General features: G+C 37.9%; 1 protein-coding gene across 13 annotated transcripts in view; it reads right to left on the minus strand.

The window, feature by feature from the left end:
- The window catches only part of CYRIA (CYFIP related Rac1 interactor A), a 62,336-nt gene that overhangs the window by 35,159 nt on the left and 5,123 nt on the right, over positions 1-22,054 (minus strand). For 6 of the 13 annotated variants that reach the window (XR_003991855.1, XM_030489574.1, XM_030489582.1 and 3 more), the window contains exons 2-3: positions 11,895-11,945; positions 10,042-10,113 (exon numbers count right to left, since the gene is read on the minus strand). The gene's annotated coding sequence lies outside the window, so the exon portion shown is untranslated. Of the gene's footprint in view, positions 1-9,402; positions 9,498-10,041; positions 10,114-11,894; positions 11,946-22,054 lie in introns of those variants that run through there. The other 7 variants (XM_030489585.1, XM_030489575.1, XM_030489576.1 and 4 more) reach the window with 3 other exon arrangements.

Raw genomic sequence — 22,054 nt, forward strand, 5'->3', positions numbered from 1 at the left:
GATTATGACTTCAAAAAAGTACTTCCAGTAATCCCAGCTATCTGAAAAAACAGGTCTGTTAGGAAGTTGCTTTAAGGGAGAATGGAGCACAGGAAACTCAACAGTTAAGAAAATACACAGCATGTTATTCCAATGGACAAAATAGAGACTTAGAAATCAATATGCCTGTATAAGCATAGCGAAGAATTGAAGGAAGAAATATATAAAGGAGTGAGATTTGTCAATCGGCTGGAGATTAAAAAAGAGGAAGTGTTATTTAGTACCATAAATTTGCTGCAGCACTGAAAATCTGAAAGTTGTCAGCGGTTTACTGGCAAAAAAGAGGATGCACTTTTAAACAGTATCTGGTATCTGTTGTACAGATATGGTTTTGTTCAGTACTTTTAAAAGTGTATTTTCTTCTTCTCTGTTCGTCACTAATTAGAATATGCACTAAGATAGAAGGGAATTAAAATATTCTGGAAAATAGGATCATAAGTCAAAATCACTTTGATACACTGGAGATGCTATCCAGAAGAAATGCAGTAAATACAAATGTAAAATAGTCCACTCAAGGGAAAAACAAATCAATCCCACAAATAAGGATGGACTTGTAAGCAGAAAGATTGGGAGAAAAAAATATTTAATCATTATCCTGGACTATAAATTAACATAAAGCAGGTTAGAAAGTTGCTAAACTCCGTAATCTTTCAAAGATCGCTCTCAAAGTCAAGTGATGAGAAAACTGAATAATGAACAAGAACAGATTTTCATCAAAACACTAGTCTAATCTGTAACTATGCAGGAGTTAGAGAAAAGTATAAATTCCAATGAAACCCCTCCTTTTTTCTTAATTAGCTTTGTGTTCTTTTTTAATCCCTTCTGGTATTATTTTATTAATTCCTGTTCTTTCACGTTAAACACTGAATTTATTAAAACGTACACGGGCAGACTGGGTCCATGGCATTTTTCTGCATAACAGCCTGGCTTGAAAATTGCATTTAACTAACAGACATGCCCAGTAGCCCTCTTAATGATGTAAACAAAGAGATTCTTCATTTTTGCATTGTGCCTATCACTATAAGAAAGTGCATTCCCTAGAAAATCTATTTCCAAATAACGCATTTTACTTACACAGAATGCCCAACAAGCCTTTGTGCCCTGAGAAGAGCTGCTAAAAACTACTGCGACATTTTTCGGGGGGGCTACATTAACAAGTCTGCTATTTACAGACAAATAGGACAAATAAGGAAGGAGTACTGCGGATGGTGCTGAATTTAAACTGTCATTGTAATTAAAAATTCGATTTCTTGTAGGTGTAACCGAAGATTATACTAACACGCTGACCCTGCCAGGCTCCGCAGTAATTTAACTCTAATGGCTCCTGGACGCCAGTCCTCCTGTTGCAGTGCTCTGCGCTGCGCCGGGGTGCGCTCTGCTGCCCCCTGCTGCCCCGGCCCCGCACAGCGCCCCAGAGACCACCCCAGGGTTCTGACTCGACGCACGGGAAAGTTCTCGCTCCGTATAGAAACTCCGTAAGGTAACTCACACGTTACCACCTGTGTGCCCAAGTAAAAGGCCACGGCTAGATCCAGTCATTAGTTCAGACTAGCACTCGGTCATCAGTGCTAACCTATGCCTGCAGGAGAACTTTTGCATTCAAACTGAATTTTGCAGGGGCTAAAGCTCTGCTATCAAGGGATGACGTTCTTCTCCACACTCAAGTTTTCAAACTAAAGCCAAACTAATCTACGTAGCATTTTTAAAACCACATTTCAGAACAAGTACCAATATTAAAGAAGTTATATTGCTTTCCCTTTCCTCCTACTGAAACTCAGAATTTATCATAGAGTCACAGAATGGTTTGGGTTGAAAGAGACCTTAATCTAGTTCCAACAGCCCTGCCACGGGCAGGGATACCTTCCACTAGACCAGGCGGCTCAAAGCCTTATCCAACCTGGCTTTGAACACTTCCAGGGATGGAACATCCACAACTTCTCTGGGCAACCTGTGCCAGTGTCTCACCACCCTCATAGTAAAGAATTTCTTCCTAATGTCTAATCTAAATCTCCCCTCTTTCAGTTTAAAGCCATTCTCCCTTGTCCTATCCCTACATGCCCTTGTAAAAAGTCCCCCTCCAGATTTCTTGTACCCCCCGTTAGGCACTGGAAGCTGCTCTAAGGTCTCCCCGGAGCCTTCTCTTCTCCAGGGATAACTGACTGCATCTAAAATTCAGAAAACTGTCACTTCTAACAGAATGCTGAACAGCACGTGGGTGATCAGGCTCAGCAGAGTGAACTCCCAAGGCTGGTGAGTGTTCTTAGCAGGGCATCCAGCCCAGTGTCAAACACATGCTGCATCAGCCCCTGGCAGCAGTCCTGACTTCTTCATCTGAACAGAAATACCATTTTTATTTACCCTTATTCAATAAGTTTTGATTAGCATTATTTCTTTCAAAGTTAAGAAGCAGAGTAAAAGTTGAAAAAGAAGAAATCTGGTTTTCCTTTTGTAGTCTCTTACTAAAAATCAGATAACACGGGATGAGATATGCTGACTTTAATGTGCCAGCTATCTGCAATCAAAATCGGAATGAGGTAGTTATATTCAAGATTTTCTTATTGCCTTTGTTGAATACTCCTGGTTTGAAAGGCAAATCATGCCTTTTACAAGTAGAAACTATTGAAAAGACACTACATTTAGGTTTAGAGCAAAATTTAGTAAGTTTTTGCATAAAAATGATTATAAGAACCCTGTTTTAACTGTAACTAATTAACTGCATTTTAATTGTAACTAATTCTCCATCCACACTTTGAGGTGACATTATGTCACATGTAAAGAAAATACACCCTTGTAAAGGTGACATTCAATAGTTTCTAATAAAATGTCTAATTATAAACTAGTTAACTTCAAAATATTTTTAGAACCTTGTTGAAAAACTGAATTTGTGTAAAAAACTCGATATGCATACACATAAATATACATATGTACAAACACATGTACACAGAGTTGCAAATGAGCATGTTTAAGCAAGAACTGAGAATTAGCTGCTTGTTACAGAAAAAAAGAAAAAAGATACATCAAGATTAAAACTTTAACAAAATTAAGATCAAAATAATTTACTTAACCAAAGTTTTCTGTTTGCTGACTCAAAGCCATTTCCTCTAGCTATCCAGAGACACGAACAGTTGTAAAACAGCACAGTGTACAGAGGTACAGAGAGGAAGAATGCCTCTGCGATTTTGATTTCAGCAGTAACAGAGTTGTAAAACTCAGGTTCCTCTCAGATTATGACTTAGATGATGAGAGTTCTCTGGAGGATGGAATGAGGTAGAAAAAAAATCCTCGATTATTCCCAATTTCATGTTAAACAAATGGAAGATAAAGACTATCTGAAAAATATTGTTACTTAAGTCAACAAAAGTCTTTGTATTGTCTTTCAATCTTCATCATTAACACAGCCAGCCTGTAATTCTGAGACATGCCTGGAAATTGAATTATATCTTCCTTCTCCGAGTCAATCATTACTTTAACTGCAATTTATTCAACCAACTTTACTAATAAAAATATCATAACTGAAACTTCAGAAAAGCCTGAGAGATTAAGCAAAAAAATGCTCAGTGACTGAAGATTATGAGGGTTGATGGGAAGTAATGGAAAGTTACTTAGGGGGAAGAAAGTTCGAAGAACACAGTTTAAAGACTGAAAAGGAATGGAAAGACCTAAATCAATATATGTTTCAACAGTGCAAAAACCTCTTCCATAAAAGAGCAAGTAAATTGCAGAGGATAGTATTCTTTTATGATAGAATGGTTTTGGGTTTTTTTTTAATACAGTGGTATTAGAAAAAATACACTTACGTACATGATATAAACTACACATAGGTAGACTTATCTGAGACATTGGTCTCAGGTAAAAAGTTTGAATTTTTATATATTTAAATTTTGTATCAAATACTACCTACTGCTTAGCAAAGAAGAATCTTTATAAATAGAATATATTCAGGAAGTAATAAATGTAAATAAGAGTGGTGGAATAAACATTTGGTGCCTACCCCACCTTTCTGATCTTCCAAAGCAGAATTATCTGAAGCCTACGAAGTCCAACTAAAGCAGGACCCAAGCCAGTCCTATACTCCCATTTTGTGTATGCCCTTCATGCTGTCATGCAAGACAAGGCAATAACTACTTTCAATCAATTCCTCTTCAATTCAATTCCTGAAGAATCAGCTTGTTCTAGTTCAGAGTTTGCCCAGTCACCAATCTTCCAACTGTAAGAGCTAAAATAAAGCATTGCCCAAACACCAAAATTATCACCTTATTACGAACTACATTTCATTAACCTAAAGAACCAGTGCAAGACCACCAAAACAGCTGTTTAATTTTTCCAATCAAATTAAATATAAGATCCCTATTTTCCTATAAGAAGTTTAAAATTCTGTAACAAATGATTCCTACATTTTAATACACTTCATCCAGAAACTGAATTGGCTATCATAAGATTCCTAAAATGGGGCTGATAACAAAACGTTCCTTGAAAAGATGCTATGATCAGCATATTCTAGCCAGGAGGAAAACTCCAATATAAATCAAGATAGCTATCTGCCACCTGATCTGGTTCTGAAAAAAGGCTGCAGTTAATGCTGTTATCCACTAAGTGGCATTACCAACTCAAACACCCACATCTTACAAAAAGTAATCACAGTACAGTGCCTTTTGCCTCCTACAAGCAATTCATTTTATTCAAGTTTGTCACAAATTTAGGCATTGTTCCAAACAGTCAAATATATTAGTAAACCAGCATTACCAATTTACTTTTGACATCAAGACATTTGCAAATATTTAGCACAATGGTCAGGTTAGAAATAAAACTATCATGATAGACCTATTAAACAAAGCAACCAAAATACTGGAGTAATATGAGCTCAAATTAGACAGAGAAAGGTATAATGAGGTATTTTAAAAGTAGCTGGAGTTTCAGAAGTACTGTACATCAACAATTCTAGTACTTCCTGTTGTGAAGTGTGAAAGCACAGAAGTCGCACCAGATGCCTACTTTAGATAAAACACTTCAATAAAAGTAATCCTAATAGATTAAACTGATGCTACCTGATGCTACAGGGTATTTTAAAAAATATAGTAATTAGGAAATTATTTAAGGATTAGTTTTCAAAATGTTACGTAAGGATTAATGACTGTAAATATAGTTTTTTGAGAAATGCTTACTGGAAAAAAGCATTTATGAACAGTATAAATACAAGAAAAAGTATCAGAACTCTGATTTTAAAGCAGTTTACCCCCCCCAACATTCCTATTGTTTTCTCTGGTCATTTATCACTGTCAATTTGTTCATACTACTGAAAACAAAGCGGGAAAAAAAACAATTATCAGTATTACTGCGTATAAAAGTAGAGAAAAATGAAATAAGCAACTACTTCTGTCTCTCTGCCTCATCAAAGCATATATTTTAAGCTTGTGAAATGTCCTAAAAAGCACTCAAAATTCTCAGCATACTTGAATGCTGCAAAAATCAAGGCATTCCTGGTTTGTTTTTTTTTTCTTGAGTGATTTTTTTTCCACTTGCTGGCCACAAAGGAATTGTATTAGGACATAGTCCTTTTTCCCTACATCCGCCTACGACAAACATTTGCTGCAAGTCAGCGACTCCAAAACCAAATTGTTTACAATTTACTCAAAAAAGCTATTAAAAAAATTGCTTCTTTGTTCCAGTTGGAAAGAGAGACAGCCAGATGTGTGGCTTGTTGACGTTGATCTTCTCTGACCTCTGAGTGTAGGAAGAACTGCAGCTGAGGAAGGAAGTCAGCAAGTTGTGTTAATGAAGGTGAACTTTGTAAAAAAAAAAAGTTTGATTTTTTTTTTCCTGACAGAAAAATATCTTTGAAAGTGCTTTTTTATTTAAAAAAAAAAAAAAAAAAAAAAATAGTGACATCGTTTAGTGGTGGACTTGGCAGTCCTGGACTAAAGGTTGGACTTGATGATCTTAAATCAACCTAGTTGATTCTATGGTTCTATACTATGAAAAGATAATAGAAAACCTTACTTTTTGCTATTTGTGGAAAATTAGAACTGTGTTTCAGGAGAAGTCAACAGCATCTGCGTCTTTTGCTACTTCTGAAAAACTCTACTATTTATTTCAAGAACTCCATTGAGTTTCGCTGCTGTAAATTAGCAAACACCTCATCATTAACACCTGCCGGGAAACCATCCTCCTTTGAGGATGTGAAATTCAGGAAAAGCATTTTAATTTTAGGCTCTGAGTCACAGTCTACCACTACAGACCAAAATCAGGCCTAAAGCTGAATTCCAGACTGAGTGTGCCCAGTTCTTTGGAAAACACATCTGGCCAACAATGCAAGGCAACCAACTACAGTTACCACAGTACCTTTCTGCACATTTCGCCCTAAAATATAAATCTGTACAACACCTAGCAATGAATTAACTAGTAATAGGTATTGAAAACTCTTCATTACATGGTACTGCTCATGACAGTACAGAACACATCCGTATAAGATATTCTGTGACCGTAAAAAAAGAACATTTTTCAAAGTCTGCACAGTAACGGATACGAAACATTATCATCTTGCTTCTTGTGAACTTCCAATTATTTTCTAAAAAATGTCTGAAATGCATTCTGAAGTTCTACACCACAGTGCTCCTCAATTCATCAAGGTAGCCAAGAAGTTAGTAGAAGTTAACAGTAGTTAGATATCATGGTCTGCAGTGATACCAAAGGACACAGTGTGTGAAGTGCAAATTCACTTCAGACATTCAGGTTTAGATATTAAATCTGGCACCTAAGCATCAATCCAGGCTCCTTATGCAGTTAGTGAAACTTCCCAAATGTACTTTAGGAATCCAACTTATCTGAATTAGGCTTAATGTTCAGTGTTGTTCTCCCTGCATTGCTAACTTCATCTTAACAGCTCACACTAGCTTTGGTAGAAAATAATGCCTAATTCTTGTCAGCCAGTTACTATTTAAAAAACATGCTTGCCATCCAAAGACCTGAAAAGTATTATCATAGTTCATCTTTCAACTTATGTTCACTATCATATTCTTTCATTAAGAAATTTTCCTATGTATTCTTAGAAAACAGGAAATTGAAAATGAAAACTCGTTTACTCTCTTAGTTTACTCTCTTTCCACCCCATGTTCTCCTGACCACTAAGGTCATTTAAAAACCAACATTAACAGAACACCACAGACATGCATAGGTACACACAAAACCATTTCTGTAAACAGCTACACATACATTTAACCTGATAAGAAAAGTCAAATTCTGGAGAATTAAAACAGTATTTCATGTCATACTTTTCAAAACAGTTGTAAAGGATATTGGTCATTTTAAACACAGCCTGCGAGATTTGATCTTTCTCTTTGCACTAAGAGAAATGAAAAACTTACAGTGTAAGACTTTCAACACAGCTCAAACAGCTCAAAGCTATGAGCACAAAGAACTTCTGCTGCTGCGTCAGTATTTAGAAATTATCATGGGCCTGTCACTGTCATATTAAGATTTGTGTTTCAGAACCTTTTCTTTCAGAAAAAAACCAAAACCTGTTTAGATGCTTTTACAGTCCCCATTTTGTCATAGTCTTCTGAAAGAGTCAATCTTTAAGGTCATTAAAGGTATAATTAAGAGCTTCATTTTGAAAAAAATAATTTGTCATATCTGTAAAAGGTCTCTTAACAGCAAACACTTCAGACTTCAAAAACTTATCAGGAAAAAAAAAACCCTAAAATAATTTCCTACCAGTGTTAGTTCCTACCAGCTAATTACTTCCTACCAACTGAATTAGTAAAAGCAGCGAACTACAATATAGTAATATTAACTTTCTATGGACTAAATTTGAAGGAATCCATAATTCATAAATCTCTATTTCCTCATTTCTTACCCATTTCTCGCAATTTCCTTTTTCTCTGACATATTACAGTCTCCATTCCTACCATTTTTATCTTTTATTCTTTTCACTCTACTTGTCCTGTCTCCACGATCATCCTTCAGTTCATCTCAGTCACCCCCACTAGGATGGATAAGCCCATGCAGAGCATGCATTTTTGAGATCCTCTTCTCTCCAGTTCAGAAAGATCATCCTTCATTTAAGAAGTAGAATGGGCCTTAAACTTTAGTAGAAATGCTATCTTTATAAAACGTAATACATATGTCATATACATAATTCCTATTTTAAATTCCTTATGACTGTAACAAAATAGAAGGTTGGAAGGCCTTTTAAAGGAAAAAATACAGTGTAAAAATACACAAAGCAGCTTCACTGCTTAAGTATACAGTCTTTACAAGTATCACTTCGTTATTTTACAAGGTAAAACAGAGTAATCTCCTATACTGAAGAAACTGAAAGCTAAGACTATAGTCTTAGTTTTCATCTTAGTAAGTCTTTCCTTCCACCCCTCACATCCACCTCCTCCCTTGGACTTGGGTTTGTTTGCTCATCCAGTGAAATGAAACAGGAACATCATTGTCTTTCAACTATGCTGGTTCTGCATTCACCAGAATCCTTTATGGTCTTAAATTAATCAATCTCTGCACCTTCTGAACTCCTCTGCAGGCAGTTTTATTTCTCCTGAACAAACATCCACATGATTAGCAAACACCTTTATTTTGATAGACTGCCACTGAGATACCTGGGTTCACGTGGGTACTGCAAACCTGCTTTGATAGAAAGCCAGTTGGCCTGCTGTCATGTTAGGCTTGGGTTTACCTGCAAAAAAATTAAGTTTTTGTGTTCATTTGCCCACGGCATCACTGGTTGGATGCTTCTCATGGCAGCTGAATTAATGACAGCGCTCACTGTTACTGCCCCATCCCTGGAAGTGTTCAAGGCCAGGCTTTGAGCAACCTGGTCTAGTGGAAGGTGTCCCTGCCTGTGACAGGGGATTTGGAACTAGATGATCATTAAGGTCCCTTCAAACTCTAACCATTCTATAATTCTATGATAAAGTAGGGTTAGCTTAAAGAGTCCCCTCCATACTCGATGGTTCCCATCTCTATGAGAAACCACTGGATGGAAGCTACCATCTTGCACAACCTTACTTCCAACAGCAAAGTAAGATATTATTCCTTTTCAGATTTAAAGTGTTCCATGCTGCAACCACCCCCCAGCTCAAAAGTCATGTCTGCTTCACATTTCCCAGCAGTACAGAAAGGGCTGGCAAACAGCAGCGAGTTTGGGTCAGAACCACCAGAACTAGTGTCTGGATGTTGTAGCCACGGAGCCCCAGCACGGTGCTGGCCACAACTTGGCCACATGTGAAGTGTGACAATGAGATGTCCCTTATGTTCCCCATAATCTATGCAGTAAACGCAAGCAGCAAAATTGGCATGACTTCTAGTATTTCACTAAGAAGAAGGTGGTAATCTTCAGTAATTATGCCTACAGATCAATACCTTCTAGCACTTCTCTATCACCCTCTTCTTCCTTCTCAGATATTGAAGTCTGCAGCTGTTCACAACCCCTTCATAGTCTTCCTCATGTATCAAACCTTTTTTTGGAGCAGAGAGAAGCAAGAAGTTTAAAGCCAGTAAAACAATCTGTTACTGCAAGTACTGTCACTAATTTTCTTGCGTAGACATCAGTACTTGTTTGAGTCCACAGTGGCTGATGCAGAGGTTTAAACTGAAAGAAATTTATTCCTTCAGGAAGTCTTTGCAATCCCATAGATTTTCAGCAGCAAAATCCCTAAACCAGCACACTCTGAATGCTCTGATGCAAGAGAAGGCACAGACAGAACTGAACTGCAACCCTGAATGGCATCGAACTAATCAAGCAACTACACACCCAATGATAAAATTAAATCCCATACACAGAGAGACAAAGCAGACTTGCTGGCATGGTTTCTCTCAGGAAGTATAAAAATTTAGCACAACAGAACTGTTGTTATTTAAAATCTCAAATAACATTGGACTCATTCAACAAAGAGATAAATGCTCTGTAGAAAGGTCCAGCACTTTGCACTCTTTAGCTTTCTCACAGTTCATGTATAAAAGAAAGGGGGTACTTAACACGACCACTTGGTTATGTCTTACCTAGAAATACAGCTGTTCCAATTCACATTCAAAAATCCAAAGAGGTGATGATGCTTAAGATTCAATGTCCGTCTGCCATGAAAAACATTCAAGATTACACTTGGAATCACTGTGTTTTTCCCTTTTCCTATTTTGAGATGAGACTTTCTCTCTTAAAAAGGATATAGTCATGGAAATCAGAAATTATTCTTTTCAACGTGAAATTGTAACATCCAAAAAATTTTTGCAGCAGTACCATTCAAAAATGCTGCTGGGTTGAAATGATCAGGTACTTAAACTAAATTTTATCCCATGTAATTCTGTAGAACAGATTCAATTTAATATGGGTTTTATAGTGAGCTGTTACCAGCACTGGTACTGGTATGCATTATATTAAGAATTAAAAGAAATAATAATGAAAGATTGAAAATGAGAATACAATTCCAAAACATTTAGCATTTTACTGCAAAAGATGTATTTATTTCAAACAATATTTACATTGAAAGAAATCTGGTTAAAGTGGTTCTAAGTTTAGAAATGAATTTTCCAATCTTGAAACTACTGAAATAACGAATGTAATTTAAATAGTGACAATTTTTTTCCTGCAAGTGTTGGTGGATGGAGAAAAACAAGGGGATCAGGGGTCCTTCATAAGGATCTACAGGGACAGCTATTCTCATGTTACTTTTTCAACTCTAAGTAAAAAACACTTACAGAGATGCAAATTTGTTCCCAGAACAAAGGTGAAATCAGCTTAAGAAAAAGAAATCCACTACAGAAAAGCTCAGAAGTAAACTTCTATTTGAACCATAACCTCAATAATGCTAATGTAACTCCACAAACACTCGTTCCAAACACTCTGGGGTTCACAATCCTCACGACGACGATAAAGCAGAGGTCAAGCCACCAGGTCCATAAATCAGCTGAATCAGGTTTTGGCTTTGGAAAACGTGGTTGTGTTTGTGCAGGTATATTTATAGATATGACTAAAAACTGGCTCTAATCTAATGATGGATTTTTATTCATTTAATTTCAAAATAGCAAGGGTGCTTGATAGCTGCCTGAAGAGGAATTATCGTCTGAAACTCAGGGGTGATGCGGTGCAGAATTTTTTTTTTCCTTCTAAAAATAAGTTCCTTGCTGCAAATTGTAACAATTCATTATAAAAGCATAATAAATTAAATCAGAATGTAACATTAATTTCCCAAGTAGAGCACCCACATAGGGAACTAATTAGGAATAGCTCCTTTGTGTAAACAAACCTTTGTATCAATTAGTAGCTGGTCAAGTCAGGGAACTCCCTTTCTCTAGAGTTAAAAAGTCTATTTTCAGCATTGCTTTATTTTGCTGCTGGCTGCAAATTCTCTGCAGTTCTGTAGCAACAGCGGGCACTTAAAACTTATATTTAAGAGAATTTGATGGGAATCTGGTCAAGATTTGGAAAAGGAAAAAAGAAAAAAAGGTGTAGAAGGCCTAAAAAAAAAAAATTAAAAAAATCACAATTAGGACTTCAAAAGGGATGAGAACAAGTCCCGCTCTCTGCCTAGGCCAATTCTGTCCCAATATCGTTACAGAGACCAGAATGATAACAATGAAATGATTCAAAACAAACAGTGGAGTAAATGAAAAAAAGCACATGGGAAGAAGACTTCTCAGTTGTTGTTCTATAATAAGAAAAGCAAACAAATAAAAACCTCAAAAGGAGAATATTATGCCCAGACTGCATTTTGAAAGGACCAGTTAGGCGCAACAGTAAAACTATACAACAGGATGCTGTTCAAGGGAGTCTGAGTATTCATTTATCATTTATGACATTCAAATCTGCTTGAAAGCTGTTCTGTGAAAGACAGAAAAGTACCAGAGTTGACTCTTACCTTGCTGAAGATGATCCAGATCCTCTCCTATACTTAGACAGAGGCTGCAATCTGTGGATTTAAAAGAATCATTATTAATGAAACTCAATTACTAACTAAAAATCAGAAAAGTTACCTAAATGTCTTCAAAACATAGTAATTTTCTTCTTTTTTTTTTAAAGCAATGAGTACTGCTGCTGCAAGGTATCTTCTCCCACGTGTTACACTCAGAGCAAAAGTACACAGTACAACAGTACAATACATAGGCCAGCAAACTCGTTACAACACATCAGGATAGTGAACTTCTGTCAGCATGTTTAGAACACTTAGTTAACTCCAGAGAGTGACGCAGCTTAAATGGGAAAGAAGCTGGGAGGGCGGCATCAGAGAACAGGCAAAGCAGGAACATCTCAGGACAGGAAAAGGACTGGAAGCACCTCATGGAACCCAGAAAACCACCGTTTCCTACAGAGCGGTGATGTAGTAAGAGACAACTTCTGACCCTCCAGCCCTGCCGGTTTGCAAAAACCAGCTCTAGATACCATTGTTTTCTACATTCACTAGTTGAAGACATACAAAAACATGACCCTTTCCCTCTTGATCCAACAACAAAAATGACAAGCCTAAGACTCAGGAATGCCAGCACTAATTAAATGAGCATCCCTGAGAAAGTTTCAAAGAGGGTATCCCACTTACCAGATCATGTTAACTCCCAAGCTACTAAGCATTTAGGTATTTTCCAAGCTTCATGTAATTAAGGTGAACTGGAAAGAGTGGTTATGCAACAACACAGCAAGATTCATGTTAAACAGAAACCAAAGCAGATTTACTAGCAGGAATGAAAGTGAAGGTGGTAGAAGAGAATGGATGAAAATTCTGAGAAAGGATTACAGGTGGGAAGAAGAGACCAAAAGAACAGAAACACTGCAGGCAAAGAAAGAGGGCTGTGAAATTTAGATGACCGTCATAAATAAAAAAGGTGGAATTTAGCTTTGAAAGGGCAAGTCTAGCACAGACTATGCTGACATAACACCAACTGGCTTTGGAATGTCATGACATGAAAAAAGATCCTATGTCAGTTTGAGAAAGAGGAGGAAACTATTTGTTAGCTAAATACCTTAAATACATTAAATCAATTAAATATCTCATACCAAAGTAGATACCTGCGGAACTGCATTTATTTGAGCCATGACCTGATCCATTTATTTGATCCACTCCAGAAGCCACAGGCAACTCAGTCTAATTGAATTCATGACCCATTACCACAAGAAAGAAAACAGAAGTAAGAATACCTCAGTAAGGGAAAAAAGGTACTAAATATCTGCTTCTTTCTGTAAGTATTAAATGGAAATATGCAACAAAGCTCATAATTTGAGAGTGGACAACTACTTGGTTTCCTTCGAATTCATCTACAGAAGTATTTGAACAGAAATGTTTTTCAGGAGAATTAATTAATTATAGGACAAGACTTAAAAGTTTAATTAAGGTAAAAAAATTGCCAGAAACCTTTAAACTGATCAAGTGGGACAGAAAAAAATATCTAGGCTAAAACTCTATGGAATAAAAGATCGCTATAAGAAATGAAATAACATAAAAAACTGTATATTCATCAGAGCTAAACCTAGTGAGCTAATTAAAAATCTTGAGAACCAACATAAACGAAAGGAAAGGTAAATGAGAATTTTCTTGAGCTACATTCATAATTTCCGTATTTTAATGTTAGACCAGTTTGTTCTGTTATATAACTTGGCTTATTTGGAGAAAATTGAGAGTGCTGGCAGCAATAAGCTCTCTCACATGAAACAGGTGCAAAATATATTCACAAAAAGCTTACAGACTGAGAAGCAGACTACAGCACAGTTATTTCAGAAGTCAAAACACATTTTTATATAGAAAAACTAAATTTTGGAAACAAAAAACCAGCAACTATCAAGGAGTATCTCCTGTTCAGCTGAACCATGAAATTACAAAAACTTTGCAACTTATACAGAATAGCTGTCCTAAGCACAACTTAAGTATGAGCTAGCACAGAATTAGATTTTTAACAAAATAAACATTACATTCTGGAAGTCTGCTTTTTAACCTTTTTTTAAAGTTTACCCCAGATATCCAAATTTCTTTCAGTCTAAAACAAAATCAAACTAAATCAATCTTAAATGGGATGTTGTCATGGTTTAAGCCCAGCCAGCAACTAAGTACCATACAGCCATTCACTCACTCCCCTCCCAGTGGAATGGGGAGGAGAATTGAAAACAATGTCAGTCCAATTCATAGATTTACTATGAAGAATAGTGTGACATGGCATTAAAAAAAAGACAACTATGGACAGCTTCCAGGAAGCACTACTTGTGCTTCCTTCTTGTGCTCGTGAAGTTATTGCTTCAAGCAATAACTGTGTGGAACAGGCTGCAAAATAAGTTCACTGAGGTAAAACATTTAGCCTGACAGAAATGCTGTAAAGTGGGAAAGCAAGTGTCATGGGAGAGAAAGAGGGTAAACCACTCTGACTGAAAAAGCTTCAAATTACCAGTTTTAGGCCTTTAAAAATAAGACTATTCCCTTAGAGGTCGAGATAAACAGTCCAAGATTGATATAGCCAGGGGGAAGGAAGACGGACAACACTTTACTATAAGATACCTAAATAATGATACTCCTTACAACATTCTGAGCTAAACATGGGGTGAAGAAACATGTTTATCAGTAACCACTCTCCTCCTCAGGAGAATTTACAAGTTGGTAAGAAGTGATAATTTCTTAAACATCAGCATGATAAAAAACAGACAGAAATAAAGAGACACTCTGGAAACCTTAGCAAAAAGCTTAATGCTGCTCTAAGGAAAAGATGTCAACAAGGAGGCCAACCATCACATACTAATGCAGAAGAGAAAATTCTCTTTCACTGTTTTGGTAGCATCCAGTAAAGTCAATTTATCCCTAGTTAAAATGCATTTATACAATGAAACACAGAAGTCAGTTGGATACCCTCAGCATAGTAGTCCGGGGGACCTGCTGGGAGTAAAGCTTATTATCCACCCAGGGATTTGAGCAGTCATAGTCCACAACCAATTTGACTTAAGGCAAAACACAGCTGCTACTTTGAAAGTTTCCTGCTGTATAAGAAATAATTAAGGCTATATGATCAGTGTTCAACAAAGCATAAATAGCAAAGATGCTAAATTAATTCTACTTGCAAATCAAGAGTTAAGTGAAGTCACATTACAGAATGGACTACATAATATTATAGTTCAAAGGCAAAACAGAAGAGTTAAGTATGATGAAGTGTGTGTCAGAGGCCAGACTCTGAATCCTAACTAGGCAACCACAATATTATTTCAGGTTTTAGGAGTTCTTCACCCAAAAAGTACATATTCCAAAATGAAGTAACAAATCTGTATTTTGATTTAGATATCAAAAATAAAAAACGAGCAGCAGCAGAACACATCAATGTATGTTCTGAAAAAGCACAGACTCACTAAAGCCTTTATTACCAAGCTGGTACTATTTAAATATTATACAGAAAGATGCAAGAGATGTCGATGGCAACACAGGTAATTCAGGGCAGTTCATCCTTAAAGCATCCTAACCGGAACTTCAATTCTCTCCCCATGCAACCCTCAAACCACAAACCACAACAGGAATTCGCAGCCCAGGAATGACACTTGGCCTGTCACTGTCCGCACAGGGACCAGGAGCTCAATTCCTGATCGCTAGACCAGTTTCAGGTGGAGGGGTATGTGGCCAGTTCACCAGGCAACCTACGCCATTCTCATCTCCTACAGAAGAGAGGTGAAGAGACAAATGGAAGCACTCCATGGCCTAGAGTCAACCCATAATTTGTCTGTTGGACCAGACTCTGCTAAGTCATTGGAATGCCAATAACTTTAACACTGCTCAAAAAAAAAAAGGGGGGGGGGCAACAAAAGAAAAACTCCACACAACTACCCCCCATGCCCTATAGTTTTGACTAAAGTCAGACTTGCACCTCCTTCACAGGAAGCAATCAGACAATTAGAAGAGGGCAAAACATCTGCTTGAGCCAAGGATTCCCTAAAGAAAACCTAAATATAATGCCAACTCAGGTTTGCACCAGCAGGTTGCTACTGCTCCTTTAGTTAACAGAAGCCAAAGCTTAGGACAAGGATAAGTTTTACACTACCTCCAGGATATATATCCTCTGGTTGAGGACACTGTAGATGCCATCTGCTTACATTTAATTTATTCATTTTGATTCAAAATGCCAGCCCATAATTCTTCATAAACATATTTTTTTTAAAACTAGTACTTTCACAATGGCTAACTACACCTGTGTATTCCATGGGGCTTTCCTTATAAAAACAATATAAAACTCAATTATTCTATCATTTTAAGTTGCTCTGGTTTATTTTTCCAGCTTTCCAGACACAGTTTCTCCTTTCAGGTTTAACTGATAGAATTTTTTTCTCCTACCCTTCTAAGCACACAAAGACAATCCTGCCACTGCTTTCCCAAAGAAGCTGCTGAAACCCAGCTTCCTGGAAAGCAGGGTCTGAGGCCACATGAATGTCAGAAAATAAAACAGACCAGGGCACACAGCCATACTCTGGGCTTGGAACCAGCGAGCATGGTACAGCTCGTGGCTGGACATCTAAAATCCCTCCAAAAAAGCCTGGCCAGATTGAACAGCTTTTTGGAAATGGTCCATCATCTCTCCTAACCCCAGAACTATGCTTGGGCATTATCTGGGAGAGCATTAGCTGGCACAGGACAAAACTGTGTCACGAACAGTACTAAAAATGTAACAGTACAGTTGCATACCATATCTATTCCTTATTCATTTCCTACTATGAACATGCATAATGATTATAAATACCAAGCTGCTTTTGGAGAACATCATTTTTAGAAGTTAATTCTGTAAGTAGCGAATGCATTTCAGAATTAACAGGTCACCTTTTCCACGCATTATAGCTTCCAGATTTTGTATCACATCCTCACCTAGGTGGCTGTTGCTTTCAGACCAAGAGAAGAGAACCAAATAAACGAGTAACAGTTGAGTATTTGTGTTTCCACATACATATGTGTATGTATAATATGCAGCACATGAAAAATTGCACTCTTCACATTTTGGGGCTTTTTTAATGCGTTCAGGCAGACTGAAGATGAGCATCTGACTTCTTAATTTCAGCGAGCCTGCACTGCTTCCAGTAGAACATTGGTCCTGACTGTCAGTTGGTACAAAGGGGCATCGTTCTACTGACAGCATCCCAATGCACAGCAGCTGAGACTCTGCTTCTCCACATTTTACCCACGCCAGGGTAGTGGGAAAGGAAGAAATTCACTTTAAAAGAGAAATAACAAATTTATTAAACCCCAGCAATGATAACACTGCTGGCATGAGACAGACATCTGTTTCTCACAGATCTTGGCCTACATCCTAGTTCTGATGTGGAAAAAAATTCATAAACTAGCTTGAAAGAAAAAGTAACTTTATATTCAGAATTAATAAGGTTCTTTTGCTCTGTTCCCAGGATACCTACGGTGACACTAGAAAACAATGATGCCAGGAAATGACTGCACATTACCAAGATCTGCCTTTTTTTTCCACCTCCATTTGGACTCCTTCACAAAATGCTTCGTTTCATAACAAAGTAAATGTTTGGGTCAAAGATCTCCACTCTTCACAGTTGACGCAGAAAAAAAAAGTCTGGATGCCACAGGTAGATGCATTCTGCTGTGATTTCCAAAACATCTTGTGTTGGACTGAGCAAGAAGAGACATAGCTAATCTACATGACCGCATGACAAACGGTTTCACAGCATCAGTAAGTAAAGGGAACATACAAGGCTGACTAAATGCAAGCTAATCAATACTGTGAATCGTTGACTCAGAGATGGCTTTGAAACGCATATGCAGGACATCAGCAAGCAATATGGTTGAAGCTGACAGTTTGAGACCACCCTGGGGCTGGCTGCACACTCCTATGCTGAATCAGGAGCCCATGGAATACCACCTATTAACCCACAGCAGAAGCTGGGTGGAATTTACTTACACCTGTTAATTGCCTTCACTCTACAGAGAAAGCATGACTATCATCAGAGGGAGGGCTATGTTTTTTTGCCAGAATATGTCAAGGAAGTCATGCAACTTGTGCTTTACCGTACACTGAAAGTCACTGTAAGACTGCAGATCAAACGGTCTCAGAGACTTCTCTGGTCACGGAAAGGCACCGAGATGTCCAGATGTGATTTCTGGGCAAGTCTTTAGAACATCACCTAAACAGTCTGTTTTCTGGAAAACTGGAGATGAAACTTTTTAATAGTGCAGAATTAAGCAATAAGCTTAGGCATGCCTACCTACAGTCACTGGCACAAGATGGGACAATACCACATGCAGCCATTCTTTAACCACCAGGAGTAAAGTGTCTGCAGGTTTGGAGGGAGGACAGCCTAATCCCCAAGAACTGTGATTTTTATCTTCTAAACTCACTTGCATCCACCTTCCCTTCACAATCTCTCTACATCAATCTACATACAGAAAACAGCTACCAGAAAATGAAACGTTTTACTCCAGTGTCAGCTGAAGGAAACACTACCACACTCTCTGCCAGCAGGAGCACACCAAACACGCACCACAGAATGCCTTGTACCGCGTACAAAAACAAAGCTACCTGAATAACCTCCCCCTCTCACTCGTCTCGTGATCCTCCCTAAAGCGAGTCATATGGCAGCACTTTTCTCCTTTTATGGGCAAAAAAAAAGGAGAAAGGAAGTCAGCACGGAGCGAGCGAGCGGGGCTGCGCTGCCACACGCATGCAGAGGCGCCGGGCTGTGGCGCGCCGCGCCGCGCTCACCCCTCCTCAGCGCAGTAAGAATATAAACCCTGCGAGAGGGATACCATGAATCAACTGCCATTTACTTAATGCACACATAATTACATGTCACCAAGTGTTTCACGCTGAACTCGTCACTACAGAATGTATTAAAAACTAAAGGATGCAGGGCATGTAATGTATTTGCATGTGCTTATCTCCCATCGCCCTTTGTTTGAATGTCCCGTGAATAGCATGCGAGGCTCTTTGGGAAACAGCTGTAGGGACAGCATGACGCAGAGCAGCAATTAAAATTACAGTACTTTATGCCGCATGAATTTCCATACATGTCCCCCACCGCCCCAGTGCCCACTACCCGCACCCAGCTCAGTCCACCTTCCTTTTCTCTAGCAGCTCTACAAAATGGAGTGAGGGTAAGTTATCAGTCATCTGATTTAAGAAATTTGGCTTTTTTTGAGAGAACTGTGGACATTTCAGTACCTCAACGCTAGGGAAAGGTAAATGACATACAGAATTCTCTATATATCAGGCAAAAAAGGAATAAAAGCCTTCTTGTTCTGTTATCAACAGAAAGAAAGAAATCATTGTTTCTGCCTCAATAACCGATACTAGAGTTAAAAGCCTAAATCATGAAGACTCGTACCCAATAATAGCTAAAGAACTGAGAAATTACAAGGAAACCTATCTCCTTTCCATGCAAAGGTGATGGGATGAAGAATTTTTAAGAACTCCCATCTCCCGTCCAAGCACAGCAACAGGGTGCATCAGCCAGAGCCCACAGTGTGCACACAGCCAGCCACAGGACCCCTCCGTGCATATTCTGAGGAGCCAGGGAACATATCTGTCACCCTTACACGTACTCATCATTAATTCAGAATCACCTTGCTTTCCCTCAGCTGTTTATGTGCAGTCACTCTGAGTTTTACTTGAATGCTGCAACTTAGTAGTTGACTGCTTTGTTTGGGAGGGATCCTGCAAACAACTGACAAGTTACATGAGTTATGCTGCTGGGTCACAGCCCACGCATCAAAGTTAAAATACAGATAAGCATTTCCAGGGTCAGAGTCTCTGTCCTTAAAACATTATTTTTTGTTTTAAGGAAGGAAACAGTTTCCCTGGTTATCAGATTATTATCAGGTCAGATCAGATAGCCAAAACAGCAGAGTTCAGTAAGGATTTTAAAATAATGCCATCATTTTTTGAAGTCTAATATTGCTCTTACACAGAAAATAAAATTTGTTAAATATCTATAAATATTTCTTATTGTTAAAAATTACCATTTGTTCCTTGGAAGCTTTGGCATTTTAACAGCATGTATTTAATTCTCTTTTGACAAATTTTATTTCAGTATAAACATGGAATATTTCTTTAAAAAGTAGTATCTTAACCTGTAGGTGTCCCTTTGCCTTATGAATTAATTAGAAGACACTGAGTAACAGCAACCGCAAAGTACAAACACTTTATTACGATTGTGGTGACTCAGACTGCCAGGATTTGGCAGCCCACAGTGTTCCTCAGCAGCAGAACAAAAGGGGATTTTTTTTTGGTGGATTTACTTTTAGTTCAGTAAAGGACAACATGATACTGTCTGTGCCATAATGAATCAAAACCTCAGTAAAACAAAGGCGTAAGTAGTCAGACTCAAATCATTTTTTGTCTCACAGCATAAAAATGGACAAGCAGATTATCTATGCTTCTAAGGCCTCTAATATATGTGCTCTCTTCTTGTCCTTTGGGAAAAAAATAAAAGTAGTAAGATGATCTAGTTGCAGAGATATGAATTAGTTCTATAGGCAATATATTCCCAGAATACTGCAAGATCATGAAATACTTTCTTTGTATTTTCCTCTTGAATACAAGAGATGTTGATACAAAATAGTAAGTGGATTTTATAACACCTTCTTTAATTAAAAGCATAAAGCCTGTAGACTTAAGTATTGCACTCTTAACAAAATCTCTCAAGTATTCAGAGCATGAAACACATTTTGAGAGAGACTCGTTTTCCAGCATCCCCATTGTGATCTCATTTGGAACAGCAAACTGTCCCTACAGTAATTGGTATTGCAGAGCTCTGCTGCAGCACAGCCGTGTGAGAGGGTGAGGGAAGTGTTCCGGTCCTACAGGGCATTTATGCTTTAATAATAAAAACATAGGAAAAATGGTTACAGAATATCAGCTCCCATTTCCTTTGCGACCATCAGTTATTACGCAGATGATTACAGACTTACTTCCAGAAGCTTCTAAAGATGTAAACGTCTGTCATGAAATCTTTTATCTGAAGGAGTCACCAAAAGTCTACAAATGATCCTTGATGCAAAACACTGTGCAATTACAAAGCACTACAGTACAAGGAGTCAGACAGTATATATGTGGGTGGGAGAAAGTGTAACTGAGACAAAATTAGACCCTTCCTGGAAATAAAATAAAACATAACAAATTTAAGAACCTAGCCTTCTAAAATCTGAACAGGTTTGAGCAACTCTTATTTGCAGCAACTCCTCAATAATATTGAGGAATATTATTAGAAATTTTTCCCCTCACCATTGCCTCTTACACCCAATTTCCACAGCATTAAATGAGCTCCCTCTGAAAAAATTAGGACCAGCAAATCATCTGTACCAAATAAATACCACTGCACGTCTCTCATGAAGGCTATTTAAACACAATTCTGGAATCAATTTACTGGAGATAGGATCATATGGATCAGTTACCATGGAGAATTTTCCTCCTGCTCCAAAACCAATTCAGCTCCGTAAGTGGCATCACCACTCAGCACTTCTGTACCAGCTAACAACCAAGAGTAATTATTTTTTGCCCCATAGCTCCACACCACTATTAATATGCATGAGAGAAACCAGAAGACGAACTTTCTCCCCATCTTCCCAGAAAGCCATTAACTCAAGCTAACCTTCCAGACTTAATCTGGGGCTGCTGCAAAATGAAAATTATAATGATCAGGCTACGTACCAAATACACTCACAAGAAAGAAGCAAAACCAGAAAGCAGGCTTTCTTTGAAACGTCTTTGAAAAACAAGAGAACAACCCCTTCCTCCCGCTTCTCAGTCTAACCACATTCAGTCTTGACAACAATAGTCTTAGGACAGTACTGGGCTCAGTTCAGTTGTCAAAGTATCAGCAAGGACGAGATGCTTATGATGGACAACTGAATCAAACCAGGCTCAAACTGTGTTCTAACCCCAAAATAAAAACTTTCTCCAGAAGGGAACTTCAGTCTTGCCAAATTCTGACCTTCATCCTCTAAAAGAGCTACACTTTTCTTAGATTTATTAGTCCACACGAGGCTAGAAGTTAAAATGGACTCACAGGAGAATTTTGAGCATGGCTACAATAAATTTGCACATATAATGGCAATTA

The sequence above is a fragment of the Strigops habroptila genome, chromosome 6 (assembly GCF_004027225.2).
Source record: "Strigops habroptila isolate Jane chromosome 6, bStrHab1.2.pri, whole genome shotgun sequence".
NCBI lineage: Eukaryota > Metazoa > Chordata > Aves > Psittaciformes > Psittacidae > Strigops > Strigops habroptila.